A 13,961-nucleotide genomic window follows, 5' to 3' on the forward strand; every position below is an offset into this window, starting at 1 on the left:
TGGGCTGTGTGGACTGTGAATGGGGGATGCCTGTCTGTGGCTCTGAGGCCCGGCACAGCGCCCCACCCTGGGAAACAGAGGAAGGGGGCTCTTAGACCCGAGGCCAGGAGCTGAAATCGAGTAGCTCACCCGGGAAACCCGAAGAGTCTCCTAGAGGGATGTGCCCGGGGGGCTGTGTGTGACATTCAGGGTGTGACTGTGCCTCAGTGGGGCGCGAGACCGTGTCTGGGAGGCTGTGTGACTGTTTCCCTAACCGCCCGCCTCTGGGCTGGGGTCTCTGTGCCTAGGCGGCTGTGCGTGACTGTGACACTGTGTGTGCCCGTTCCTGGGTCCCCGGCGGTCCCCGGGGAGGCGGGGGCTTATTCGCCCCCCCACCTGGGTCTCCCCAGCGCTGTCGCTCAGCTAAGCGGGGGCTCCTCTGAGACCCCGGCGGCCGTTCGCGAGCTGCAACCTCGGCCCTCCTGGGTCCCGTGCGGGGGCGGGGAGCTCGGTCCCCTCCCTCTCGCCGGCTCCGGGCTAAGCGGCCGTGCGCAGGGGCGGGGGCGGGGGCGGAGGCGGAGCGCGCGGGCGGGATCCCCCCGCCTCCCCTTCCTGGTCCCCGGGAAATCCAGCCTCCGTGGCTTGGCCGCCTCCCGCTCCCGCGCCCGCAGCCGCTCGGCGCTCGCTCGGGGCTCAGCAGCCAGCGTGGCCCCTCAGCCTGGGGCTCCGCAGTGCCGGGCCCCGTCCTTGCCCGCCCGCCAGCCGCCGCAGCGCCCCCGGCCCGGGCCGCCGGCACCATGTAACCCGGCCGGAGCCCAAGCCGGGCCAGGTAAGGCGCGGAGAGGGGTGGGGACGGGGCCTCGCGCGCCGCGCCCTCTGCAGCGCCCCCCAGCCTCGGCCTGGCTGCGGCCCCGGCGCCGCCCACGCCCCGGGCTCCGGCGGCCTCGGCTCCCGGCCCCGGGATGGGGGAGGACTGGGCCTCCTCCGCCGCCCCCGCCCCGCCCTGGCTGCCCGCGGGCCTGACCGGTGGCGGACCACGCGGAGCGCGGACCGGCTCTCGGGGTAGAGCCGCGTGGCCGCCCGCCCCGGCCCAGCCCTGGGCCGCTGAGGCTTGGGTCTGGGAGGGAGTAGCCAGCTGGGTTGTGGAGGGCAAGTGGCGGTGTCGGGGAGATCCAGAGAGAAGTTTCCTCTGCAGGTGTGTGAGTACGCGTGCGTGTCACTGTGGGTCTGTGCGTGATTGTGTGTGCCAGTGAGTGTATGCAGCGAGTGTGCGTGTGTCATTGTGGGTGAGTGTGTGCGTGTCAGTGGGTGTATGCCGTGTGAGTATGGAGGGTGTTGCTGTGTATGTGTCGGTGGACATGTGTGTGAATGAGTGTGTGTTGTCACTGTGTGTGTGTCTGTGGATGTCTCTGAGTGTGTATGCGAATGGATGTGTGTGTGCCGGTGCGACTGTTTCTGTGAGTGGGTCCAGGTATCTGTGGCCTGTGTGAATGTGTGCGTGCGTGTGTGTGTGTGTGTGTGTGTGTGTGTGAGAGAGAGAGAGAGAGAGAGAGAGAGAGAGAGAATGTATACGAGCAGGGTTCACTCTGAATCACTCGCACCTGGGCTTTGTCCCCTCCTCTCCCAGGGGATTTCTGGTGGTATTGGGGATGGGACAGGGAGAGGGGACTTTTCACAGGTCAGCTCAAACCCCCTCCCCAGGGACTCCTCACCCCTGACTCAGGCAAGAGCTGCATTGCACTTTCCACGTTGGTTCCCACCTTCACCTACCCCATGGGGTACCCTCTGTGATGCTACTGGTTGTGTCCTAGCTGCATGCTGAGGCCCTTGGGCCTGTGGGTGGGGGAGCTGGAGTGTATGTGTCTGTGTGTGCTTCTCCTTCTTGGGGCCTGGAACTTGTGTCACCCCAGTACTGTTTCACCAAGGGCCCTTTAGAGCCAGGAGCTCAGGAGGCCAGGTGGAGGCTTCTGTCCTGTTCTTAGTCATCAGAGCAGGTGGCTGTTTCCAGACTTCCAATCCCTAAATTTCCAAGTTCTGGGTCATTGGTTCAGCCCACTGACTCTGGTGGGTCTGTGCAAAAGCTCTTTGAAGTAATAATAATTAAAAAAAAAATGCCCTTATGTCAGTTCAGGGCTTTTAAAAAACGCTCCCTTCTCAACACTTTTCTCATCTTCCTAACAATCCCGGGAAACAGGCAGGGCAGGTTAAGCCATATGAAATTGTCAATATTCAACTGTTTTTGTTTTTTACCTACAAAACAGCAATTTCATGTGGTTCAACTTAATATAATGCCAATTTACAGATGAGGATGTTGAGGCTTGAGAGGTGAATTGCATTCCCCACAATCACACACTGCTAGTCAGTGGTTCGGAAAGACTCCAACCCGGGTCTTTTGGTGACTCAAAGAGCTGGGCTGGGCCAGGGTTAGAGAATGGTACTCCCTGGTGTGCTCTCTCTGACCCTGGTGGCACTGCCCTCCACCTCCACCCAGCATGCCCTGAGTGCTGGGGCTACTTCTGCACCCAGCTGCCAAGGCCTAAAAGGGAGAGAGGAGGAGAGAAGAGGGAGGGGAGGGAGAGGCTTCGTGAGTTGGCAGTGAATCAGGGTCTAAAAAGGGAGCCGGGAGGGCTAGGGTGGCAGGTGTTTCTAAAAGGAACATGAACATAGGATGAACAGCCTCAGATACAACCCCCGCATCCCCCACCCCCCCGCCCCACTGATCTGGCAGGCAGTGCCCACTGCATTTTATGCCAGGGGGCTCACATCCAAGGAGTGTGCTTGTATGTAGCTCTAGAGTGATGGCCAGGGGAGGAAGCTTAGAATTGACTTGGTCCAACCTCTTAATTACAAAGTGAGGAGACTGAAGCCCAGAGAAGGGAGAGGACTTGCCCAAGGTCACACAGCAAACTTGTGGGTTCCTGGCTAGTTTTAGCCTAGGAACTTTACAACCTTCCATGTTGCTTTCCATTCCTAGAAACCCCCAGTCTCACCCCACGCTCTGCTCATCAAAACTGAGCAGAGGGGATCTGGGGAGAAGAAACAAAGACTCAGTAACCTTAAGGCTGTAGACCCTTCAACCTGGGACCCCTTTCCAAAGAGAAGGAGTTACAGATGTTCCTGGGAATGGGGATTCCTAGCCATACCCACCACTGAGGTAGGCCATTGAGCATCTCTTAATTCCTGCTGAGGGGTTGAAGCTGCTGCAGGCCAGACTCCCAGACTTTCTTCTGTGGCAGCAGCTGCCTTCATCTCTCTCCAGTTGATGTTGGAACTTGGGCTGGCTGAGCTCCATTTTCCTTCATCCCATCTAGTTTCTGATGCATTTTGCCTCATTGGCCTGATGGTTCCTTACTTCATATGTTCCTGTTAGGTAGAGAAACTTCTGGGGCTTGTCTGATTTTGGAGGGGTCTGTGGTTACCCTTAAACTCTTTCTAATTAAGCCTTCCAGGAGCCTGGGCTAAATGATAAAGATAAGTGTTCCCGGGCTTCCCTGGTGGCTCAGTGGTTGAGAGTCCGCCTGCCGATGCAGGGGACACGGGTTCGTGCCCCGGTCCAGGAAGATCCCACATGCCGCGGAGTGGCTGGGCCCGTGAGCCATTGCTGCTGAGCCTGCGCATCCGGAGCCTGTGCTCCGCAACGGGAGAGGCCACAACAGTGAGAGGCCCGCGTACCGCAAAAAAAAAAAAAAAAAAAAAGATAAGTGTTCCCATTTTACAGGTGGGAAAATCAGAATTCATAGAAGTGCTTCCTATTTGTTTGGTTTTTCTATTAATCTACTGAGATCAGTAGAAGAGGTTCTTTTGAGTGAGGGACAAAAGAGCAAGTGACAACAGGAGGTTTTGTCCAGAGGGGCTTCTACAGACCCCTTCCAGTGTCTTCCCTCCCCATGGTCAGGAAACCGTTCCAGCATCTGATTTCATCCCACTTGGTAGATTCAAAGCTTTGTCTCTCAGTGGGGGTTGGAAGAACAGCTGCATACCCTCCACTCTACAAGCAGTACATCTTGATTCCCTCTTTACCCACCCCCTCCCCCAGGTCTGAAGGCTGCTGGCTCAGCGGGCCTCCTGCCGTCTGGGGAGTCTGGGTTTGAGCTGGGGTGAGGTGGTGGCACCATCGTTATGGCAACGCACTGCCAGCTCATCGTTGCTAATAACTTGTCAAGTCCCTGGGCTCAAATGCAGCATGCCTTCCCATCAATCCTTCTCCCCATGTTACAGAAAGAAAAAGTGAGGCTGTGAGGGAAGGGCCTGTGAAAAGGGAATCTGGGGAGGTGGGTGGCCTTGTCCTTGGGGTTTTAGCTGGAGAGCTGCGAGGAGGTCGCTTGGGGACTGGTTGACACATACGATTATATAAGTTTGCGTATGACTGCATGGGCTGTTACATGTGGATGCACTCAGAACATACTTGTATAAACCTGTACATGCTAGCTGACATGTTCATGTGCTGTTACACAGCGGTCCACATGCAAACACTCCTCCAAGCATCAGAACGTGCTTGTGCATGAATACTGCCTCTGCCCTCTGAACATAAGGCACCCGAGAAATCTGGGTTTGTGGGGGTGTCCAGGTATGTGGGTGGGGATCTGATCTTTTTCTGATGCTGCTTCAAAGTGTCTTGTTAACAAAGGGACAGAATGGTCCCAGGGTTCCTTTTTCCTTCCAGTCAAGAGCTCAGAATGGGAATGGGCTGGGGATGGTGTGAGCTCCTAGCTCCCCAAGGCCCCTGCGTTTATGCCCTTTGAGCTCAGGTATCTCCTGCCCCCCTCACTCTCTGTTCTTTCTCATCCTTCCCTCTTCCTGTGTGTAAATATTAAAGAGCTGAGCCTGCAGGGCTGATGTAGACATGGGGAGAGAATGAAATTGAAGGATTCCCTCGCCCCCATCCCGACACCCCCCCCCCCGCAGTCCTCCGCTCCTGCCTCCTCCCCTCTCCCTTCTCCCCTCCCCTCACTCAGTGCTTCCACATGTCTCTCCTCCCCCCAGTCCAGATGGGAGCTGGCTCCTTCGGAAAGGGGGCTCAGAACGGGGTGTGGGGAGCTACCTCTCTCTGCCTCCCCCCGCCATATCTGCTTACAGGGCTGGGGGCCCCCACGTGAGTATTTATTTTATTTTATTTTTGGGGGGGTGGTTGAGAAGGAAAGTGGTTTTAGAACCAGCTGTGAGTGGCGTTGAGAGGCTCAGGGCTGAAAGGAGGTGGGTGGGGTCCTCTCTCTAGGCTCACTCAGGGAAGCCTGGAGTCTGGGTTTCTTTTCTCTCTTTGGACATAGAGGGAAGAGAGGAGTACCAGGTGCCTCCGGTGGATGGGAGCGAGTGTGGGAGGGGCAGGGGAAAGGGGCTTCTGTACTAAACCGGGGGTGTAGTGGGGTAAGCCTTTCGTTTCTGGCATCCTGGGTTTCTGGCAACAGGACCGCAGAGTGGCTGGGAGCTGTCCCAAGTGCTGAATTGGACTCGGTGGGATTTGCTCCTTTGGAACTGTCCCGGGTATTGAATGGGGCTGTGTTGGGGGCCCAATGATGGAAAGGCTGCTGGGCAGTGCTGAGGGCTCACTAGAAAAATTCTCCCTGATGACCTACTTTCCAAGGACAGGATCCCTGGACGGAAAGATAGATTTTGGGGTCCTTCCTCTGACCTTAGGCCTCACGGTTCCTAACGGTATTTGGGAAAGGGACTCCTCTTTTCCTGTTTCAGTTCCCCTCCCCTTTCCAAAACCACCCGACTGTTGGTGTGGGGGTAGGGATGGAGGGTGATGTTGCGGTTGTGAGCTCTCTTCTCTTGGGTAGTTTTTAGTGCAATAAGCTTTGGGGTATTGGCACCAGCCTTTCTCCTACTGGGTCCCAGAACTTCAGGCTCAAGGCAGATCTGGATTAAGAGACTTCAGGTTTTGCTGGTTAGGCCTGGGGTGCGTAGAGCTCAGGAGTTTAGGATAATTTGATTGACCATGTAGCATCCCCCTGCCCACCATACTTTCAAACTCAGGACAGGAGACAGTGACATTTTCTGCAAGCCTGTCTCATGCTTTGCCCACCCCAACCAGAGCTCAGAGCAGCATTTGGGAGAGACTTTGTTGGGGAGAAAGATTTCCAAGCAAAGGACTTAAGGAGTGGGTGGGATTGTTCAGTGCCATGCAGCAGAGAAGGAGGAGGCTACTAGAGATGGGGCAGTGGGAAAAGAGAAAAATCTGGGGGGGAGAAAAAGGATTCAAATCGGGGGATGGGGGTCTGGATTTCAGTTCTTAGCTCCCTTGTAAATCTTTCCCGCACTAATCTAGGGTCAGGATCATCTTAATTTTCTGGGTTCTTATGCTCCATCTTTGTAAATCTGAAGGGAATAGAGCAAGGACTTATTTTTCCAGGTCCCTTCCCTTGTCATCCCAGGGGGATGAGAGCCAAATGTCAGGACATGCAGATGAGGCTGTGGGGGAACAACAGACAGGAGTGGATGATAGCAGCTTCACCTCCCATCCCCAAGGAACAATCAAATATTCAAATGGGATCCTTCTTGAGGGGAGAGGAAGGAGAAAGTTTCTGGATGCTGGGCAAAAACTGGGTATGGCAGGGAGTTCAAAAAAAAGGGGAGGTATTTAGGGACCCCACACTGAACCCGTTCATCCCTTTCCAGATGTGACTTCTACTTACTAAGGAGCCCCTCACCCATCATGTTTTTGATGTAACTCATCAAGATGATTCCTCCCTTCTCTAGCTGCTTGGGAGGAGCTGAGTTCTCCTATGCTGTGGATGCTGGGAGGTGGTGGGTGTGGGTGTGGGTGCCTGTTTGGGGAGGGGAGGTGTTTGTGCTCCACTCAGCTCCCTTGGTTACATAACAGCTTTGATAAGACTTTACTTTGGAGCTGCTGCTACTGCCTGAAGCAGTCACCCCTCCACCCCCACATGGAACGTTGGATGTCCACCCCCTTCTCCCTGGCCCATTGGAGGGTCCTGCTATTCACGACCCAGTGTTCCAGCAGCTGCCTTCCTGTTGGGAGGTGTCTTCAGCTTGCTCCCCTGCTCCCTACCCAGCTCCTCTTTTCTAAATACTTGCTTCTTTTATTATTGTGAGCCGAGATCACCCCCTGCCCCTTTACGTTTTTAAGCCTCCAGGCCTACCCTGTCTTTGCTGGGGCCCTTGGCTGGGGTGGGAGGGGTTCACTGAACATCATGAAGCTGCCCTCTAGGGAAGAAGAGAAGCATCCCCAAGAAGTTTTAAGGCCCAGGGATAATTTTCTTACTGTTCCTCCCTCTGCCCCAATAGCTGTTTTGGAGTCTGGGAGCCGTGGACCATACCCAGAGATACTGGGAGGAAGAACTCTGGCCTTGATATTTTCTCTTCATTTCCCCTTTCAGAATTAAAAAGTTGTATATATATGGGAGGTGGGGGCTGCCTGTTGGGTGGAAAAAGGTGCACCTATTCTGAGGTGTACCTACTCCATTGTTCCCTGCCTCCCAGGTTGTCTGTGGAAATATTGGTTATTCCAGGCATGAGACAAGGGGATGACAGAGCCCTTTTTTGGAATGACTTTTGTTTTCTTTGAGTGGGTAGGAATGGAGTATATCCAGGAGTGGGGCATATCCTATTGATAATAGGAATAACTTTCCAAAATGAAGTGGGAGACTGGCAAGAGGAGAGAGCAAACGCAAACTTGTGATGTCACTTGGAGAGAATGTGGACTCCTGGCTTTGTGCACATCTCTGCTATTCCAGTGCATGTGCATGTGTATTCCTGCCTGTGAGTGTGTATGTGACTGTGTATATGTCCATACGTATGTGTGAGTATGCTGTATGAATGGGTACACATTTATGAGTTTGTGTATTACGTGATATGTATGTATGACTCTATGTATGCGTCTATGTATATATGTGACCATAAAGGCAATTACTTAAACCCATGTGTGGGAGGGTGCTCACCCAACCATACATATATGTGAGTGTAAGTATGCATGTGAGCATGTATGTGGGGGCACATGAATTAGCAGCATGTGAATATGTGTACATAAGTTGAGTCATTCATGTGAATAAATGTGACAGAAAGAATGAGACGGAGAGATTCTGACTAAACACTGGAACTGTCCAAAAGTTGTTTTCACACAAGCTTGAACTTGATCCACTCTCATGCCTGTGGCTCTTTTCCAAAAACCAGGCTCCTCGAGGTGTCTCAAGTTATCTTCTCATGGGGACCCAACTCTTCCCTGCCACCATCCGTATGAAAGGATCTTGCAGAGGAGAAAACTGTACAGGCCTTGGGGACAGCTGAGAAAGGGAGCTGAGCTCAAGGCGCATCAGATGCTATGGTGCTCAGGGGTGTATGTAGGGGAAAGAGTTTGGGAGCTTGAACGTTACTGCTGAAGTTTCAAGAATGAAGCAGAACAAGCTGGGCTTAGTGGATGAAAGGGGTAGGGATTTTTAGGGAGGCCCAAGTGTGTGCATCAGCTTCACACATGGGCGTGTGTACATGTATATGTGTGCATTACTTGTCTACGCCTTAATATGCATGTCTGAACATAAATGCACTTTCTAAAATGTATACATACACGTGAAAAATCTACAGGAATGTACATACCAACAGAGGGATTTGTCGACATGTACATACACGCTAACACACATATGCATATAGACAGAGTAGAAGAAATACGTGGGCATGTGTTAATACTGGCCTGATTGCCACCCACGATGACATACACGTGCACCTCACTCACCCAGGTTAACAACAGCCTACAAATAGTCCCTGTTCCATCACATGTGCCCCCGCCAATTCATCCATTCATTCAGCCAGCGTTTTTCTTATGTCGGTGATGCGCCACAGACCGTGCTGGACACTGGTGATGGTCCTTGACCTCAGGTAACTTACAGTCTAGAGAAGGTAAAAGACCTGGACCCAAGTAAGGAGAGTGTTCAGGAAAGTAGGAGGACGTAAGTGTTCACGGGGGCAAGTGGAGGCCTATGGAGGGCTTGGTCAGTTCTGGAGCGGGGAAGGGAGGGGTTTGGTAAAGGAGCCATAGAAGAGGAGGCCTTTGAGCCAAGGCTTGAACAGGTGTTCACCAGGTGGGCAGAGGTAGGAAAAGGTGGTTTAGTGACAGGAAATGTCCCAACTGGTCTCCCTACCTCCACCCTTGCCAGCCCCTCCTCCGGAGAGTCTCCCCACAAAAGCAGCCAGCTTAAGATGAGATCATGCCTTTCCAGTGGCTTTCCATCTCACTCAGGGTGAAATCTTAAGTGCTTAGTGGGGTCGGAGTGACATAAGTGCTGTGTGTAAAATAGCCTCCAGGGACCTCCCTGATCTCAGATGCCACCCCTACAAGTGCCTCCCTTCGGTTCCACAAAGATGCTGAGCACAGCCTCACGTTGGGGGCCTCTGCTTTTCCCTCAGCCCGAAACGCTCTCCCCTCCAGATACCCACATGACTTGCTCCCTCGCTTGATTCAAGTCTTTGCTCAGAAGTCACTTTTTTGGAGAGGCCTCCCCCACAGTCTTTTTTTTGTTTGTTTGTTTTTGTTTTTGCGGTAGGCGGGCCTCTCACTGTTGTGGCCTCTCCCGTTGCGGAGCACAGGCTCCGGACGTGCAGCCCCAGCGGCCATGGCTCACGGGCCCAGCCGCTCCGCGGCATGTGGGATCTTCCCGGACCGGGGCACGAACCCGTGTCCCCTGCATCCGCAGGCGGACTCTCAACCACTGCGCCACCAGGGAAGCCCCACAGTCTATCTTAAATAGCCCCTTGTCATGCTGTCCTCTCACCTCCCCTTTTTAAAAAATAATTCAGCACTTACCACTTCCATTATTTCATATATTTGTTCATCATCTCTTTGTCCATTAGGAGAGAAACTTCATGAGAATGGAGCAAGAGAATGTTTTGTTCACTACTGTACCTACTGTGTCCAGAAGAGTGCCTGGCTCGGAGGCACTCAATACGTATCTGTTGAATAAACAGATTTTAGGAAGATCGCACTGGCAGCCAGTGAGGAGAGTGGATCGGGCTGGGCCAGGATACAGGCAGGGAGATCAGTTAGGAACCCATTGTAAGAGCTTTAGTGAGAACTTAGGATGAGGGCAGCCTGATGGAGAACGTTGGGAGTGGAGGTGGAGACAGGGAGATACAGTGTCCAAACACGCGCATGTATGCACACACAGGCACACGTGTGCACATGTCATATTTTAGCCGGTGACATCTACTATCTTAGTCGCGGAAGGCTAAGGAAGAAAGTAAAAGTGTCTTTATATGTAAATTGGTACGTATGTCATGAACACCCAGTGACAAGCGGGACAGCCTCCAGCTAACCCTGGATGATGGGATCTTCTCACCACCACCCCACATATGTCTACCCCTGTCAGCCAGGCTGCGAAGGGCTGCCAGGCAGGTTCCATTTGATCAGTGACGCAGGGCCCCTGCCTGAGGGAATAGGGATAGGGCACAGGGTGCTGAGCGGTGGAAAGGGTCTTTGGAAGGCAGAGTCACAGAGCCTGAGAGACACACGGGGAGAAACACGTGGATCCTGAGAGGGGTGCTCAGAGCCCGTGAGGAGCTCAGGCCTGGCCGAGACTTCCTGAGGCCAGATGTGGTGGGAGGCAGGACAGCATCCTCAGGCAGCCTCCACTTTCTAGCCCTCACCTTTCCCTGCCCCCACTCCTCTCCCTCTTCCACTCTGGTCCCGTTTCCTAGCCGGGTGGGTGCCTTGACCAAGTATGGGCTTAGGAGTGAGTGGTTCCCCACTAGGGTGTGGGAGTTCCGGGATGTGGGGACACCCAGGGAACTGGGACCCGATTTCTAGCGGACAGGCTGGGGCTTTGGCGGTAGGGAAGGAATCTCTCTGAGAGGCTCAGCTGTGTCTGATTTCCTCTCTAAGGAAAAAGCATAGAGACTTGAGCTTGTGTTGCAGAATGAGGAACTGAGGTTAGACCTCAGGCACGACCATTCAGCTTCTAGGGTGAAGTGACTGAAACTTGGTACCTGGGGAACGCTTGGAGGCGGGCTGGTAAGAAAAGGAGGAAGAGGTGGGACCTGTGGGTCAGCCCCGCTCGTGCCGCTGCCTGACCTGCGTAGGGGGCGGGCCCTGAGGCCTAAAATCCGCGTTGAGAGATCCTCCGCAACCCCTCCAAGAGCTGGGTTGCCTCATTTCCAAAAGCTAGAGCCCCTTCCAGGTTCCGGGGTGTATGATGGGGACCTTCTGCCAATCTCTCCTCTCATCTGGACCAGGGGCGGGGGCGCTGCCGCCGCTCCCCTCCCACCTGGGCTCTGAGCGTGGGGGTTGGGCCGAAAGAGCCGCCAGAGCCGCCCACCTGCCCGCGGTGTCATGGCAACGACTCTGCCCACGTGGACGACGAGGAAAGGGAGGAGAAGAGAGGAGAGGAGGCACCACAACAGACAGGAGAATGGGAGGGGGCTCCTCAGGGTCTTGCACGCGGGAGCGCCCATCCCTCCAGCTTGGCCCAGGGCCCCCGGGGCAGGGTGGGGCTTGTGCTCCCGGCCTGGCCTCAGAGAGTGCGTGTCCTTGGGCGTCCTGAGTGATGACAACCTTGGCCTCCTGGGCTGGGCGCCCCCCCCAGTGGAGTCCTGGGGGAGATGGGGCTTTGGCATGTGCAGACCTCTCCTTCTCGCCCCACCCCACAAGTCCGGGATGGTGCCTGGGGTTGAGGGGATGAGAGCACGACCTACTTCTCCATTTTCTCACTATTTTTCAAAAGGAAAATGACCCACTTTTCAGCCAATCGGACTGGGGCCTTTTCCCAGGCTCATTCCCTGAGCCCCCCTGCCCAGGCCTCTGCTCCATCCTCAGCCTGTTAGTCACGTGCTGGACCCACTTCCTGAGGGAAGCAGGTGCACCTGTGTGGAGGGTCCGTCCCTGCCATCTGCGGCAGGCAGGGGAGGGGCCTATTCCAGGGGTGGCCAGGGCCTGAGTGATTTTACGTCAGCCCCCCTTTGGGTTGACCGTCCCCATTGACGGCCATGGTCCTGGGCACTTTGAGTGTCCTGTCTGCCATCCCCTTACACTGCTAGGACGCACACCGTGGAGGGGCAGGAAGGACTCTGGGGAGGGTGGGAGAAGGACTGTACCCCTCCTCTCACTCTGTATTAGTGGGTGATGGTGGGCTGTCTTCCCAAGCTGCACCATTTCCATGTGGAAAGGGAGAGCCGGTAGCACTGGAGAACCATGTCTGTCTGTCTGCCTTCCAGAGAACCCTCCTAGAGGGTTCTGTCTATGCCTCTCTTCCCAAGCCCCTCCTCCTCTCTAGGATATTGGTCTGGGCCTCAGAGCCCCCTCCCTCCCTCAGCTATATTGGCTTGGGCTGGCTTGGGGGGGGTGATTAGGGATTTAATTATTTAGTTTCTCCAGCTCAGTAGATTAATTCCATCCATCACAGGCAGGCTGAACCATCTCCCGATCTTTGGGTTGCCTGGCCAACCCCAGAGGGAGGCAGCATCATTGCTCACCTGGGCCTAGTATTGGATCTGGGAACAATGGATAAAGTTCTTGTTGGGGGAGGATTTAGTGTATGACATTGAGCAGATGTGGGTGCTTAAGTGATGTGAAATGAACATGTATGTCGGTTGTGTGGGGATAAACATGTGAACGTGTATGTGAGGTTCTGTATCTGCACAGCTTCTGTGTGCACAGGCATCAATGTCCATTGGATGAAAATGCACGTGCGTGTGGACCCTTGTGGGAACAAGTTTGTGTATATCTGTGCACATTATGTGATGATGACTAGCTATTTGAGGACAAATGCCATGTGAGTTGCGTTGGATGAGTCTGCATGGCTGTGTAAGCTGCTTCTGGAGAACACGTGTGTTAAATTGTGAATAAGCAGTCTTGGGACCGGATGCCCATGTGCAAGGGAGGGATGGCAAGGGTGGAGGTTTCCTGAGGCTGAGTGATGAATCAGGGCACACTGAGGGTCCACCTGGTGACCTCAACAGACCAGTTTGGTCAGAGAGAGATGCTCTTTTAGACCTGCCAGGGGTTGGTCTCCTAGTGGTTGAGAGTGTCAGGCCAGGACTAGATCCAGATTCAAATCCTCCACCACCTGTGTGACTTTGGGCAATTTTCTTTGCATTTCTTAGCCTCAATTTCCTCATCTGTAAAATGGGAATAATAATGGAACCTACTACAAAGGATGGTTGCGAGGCCTACACAAAGAAGTACATCTAAAGCACTTAACACAATGCCTGTTCAGTTGTAGGCATTCAAAGAGCTGAGCCTTACACTTCAGAGTTGAAAGGTACCAGAGGGTGTATGATCTGAAATGTGTTCTGTGCTTGAATGCATACTATACCATCCTCCAAAGTGGTCCTCCAATCTCAGCTTATATGCCTCCCTGGACAGGACACTCCCAGCTCTTCAGGAAACCCACGTCACACTTTACCAGCTCTGCCTGCTGGAGAGTTCTGGTCCGGCTGCAGGGAGTCATTTCCCTCATGCCTTCTCCCATTTCTCTCCCTATTTCTATGCACCAGCCGAGGGGTGCTGCTTCTTGATGGCTCAATTATTGATCTTGAACTTATTGAGCATCTACTATAAGCCAGGTTTTGTTTATACAGAGATAGATCAGATGGATCCTGGTTTTCAAGGAGCTCACAGCCTGCAGACAGCTATTTATCCTACTGTGTTGAAGTATGGGACCTTAGTGAAGGTAGCAACTGCTGTGCTCTGGGATTGATGAGGAGGGCACGCTTAGGTGAGGTTTCTCGGAAGAGAGGATACTTGAACTGCATCAGAGGCAAAGTTGGGAGGACAGGCTTTCCATACGGAAGAATCTCATAGTCTGTGCTGACTCCTCTCCCCATACTCTCTCCCGTTGTGGTCCTAGCTCCTGCTAAGCCCGGAAGTCCAGCGAGGAGAGCAGGGGTTAAGAGACCCTGGCTGCTGGGGGAGGATCAGGCAGAGCAGAGGGGAGGGAGGTGGCACCACGTCAACCTGGCAGTTAGCCAACCAACTAGCCCTCATCGGGTCCCCTGGGGGCTGGCTCTGTGCTTGACTTCCCTGTAGGAGAGGCCCA

General features: G+C 54.1%; 1 protein-coding gene across 5 annotated transcripts in view; it reads left to right on the top strand.

The window, feature by feature from the left end:
• The first annotated feature begins 578 nt into the window (after positions 1-578).
• DLGAP3 (DLG associated protein 3) overlaps positions 579-13,961 on the top strand; it is a 66,081-nt gene continuing 52,698 nt past the window's right edge. Inside the window, exons 1-2 of one of the 5 annotated variants that reach the window (XM_060308091.1) lie at positions 4,621-4,727; positions 4,963-5,071. The gene's annotated coding sequence lies outside the window, so the exon portion shown is untranslated. Of the gene's footprint in view, positions 809-1,036; positions 1,175-4,620; positions 4,728-4,922; positions 5,072-13,961 lie in introns of those variants that run through there. The other 4 variants (XM_060308106.1, XM_030865410.2, XM_060308098.1 and 1 more) reach the window with 4 other exon arrangements.

The sequence above is a fragment of the Globicephala melas genome, chromosome 1, assembly GCF_963455315.2.
Source record: "Globicephala melas chromosome 1, mGloMel1.2, whole genome shotgun sequence".
Taxonomy (NCBI): Eukaryota; Metazoa; Chordata; class Mammalia; order Artiodactyla; family Delphinidae; genus Globicephala; species Globicephala melas.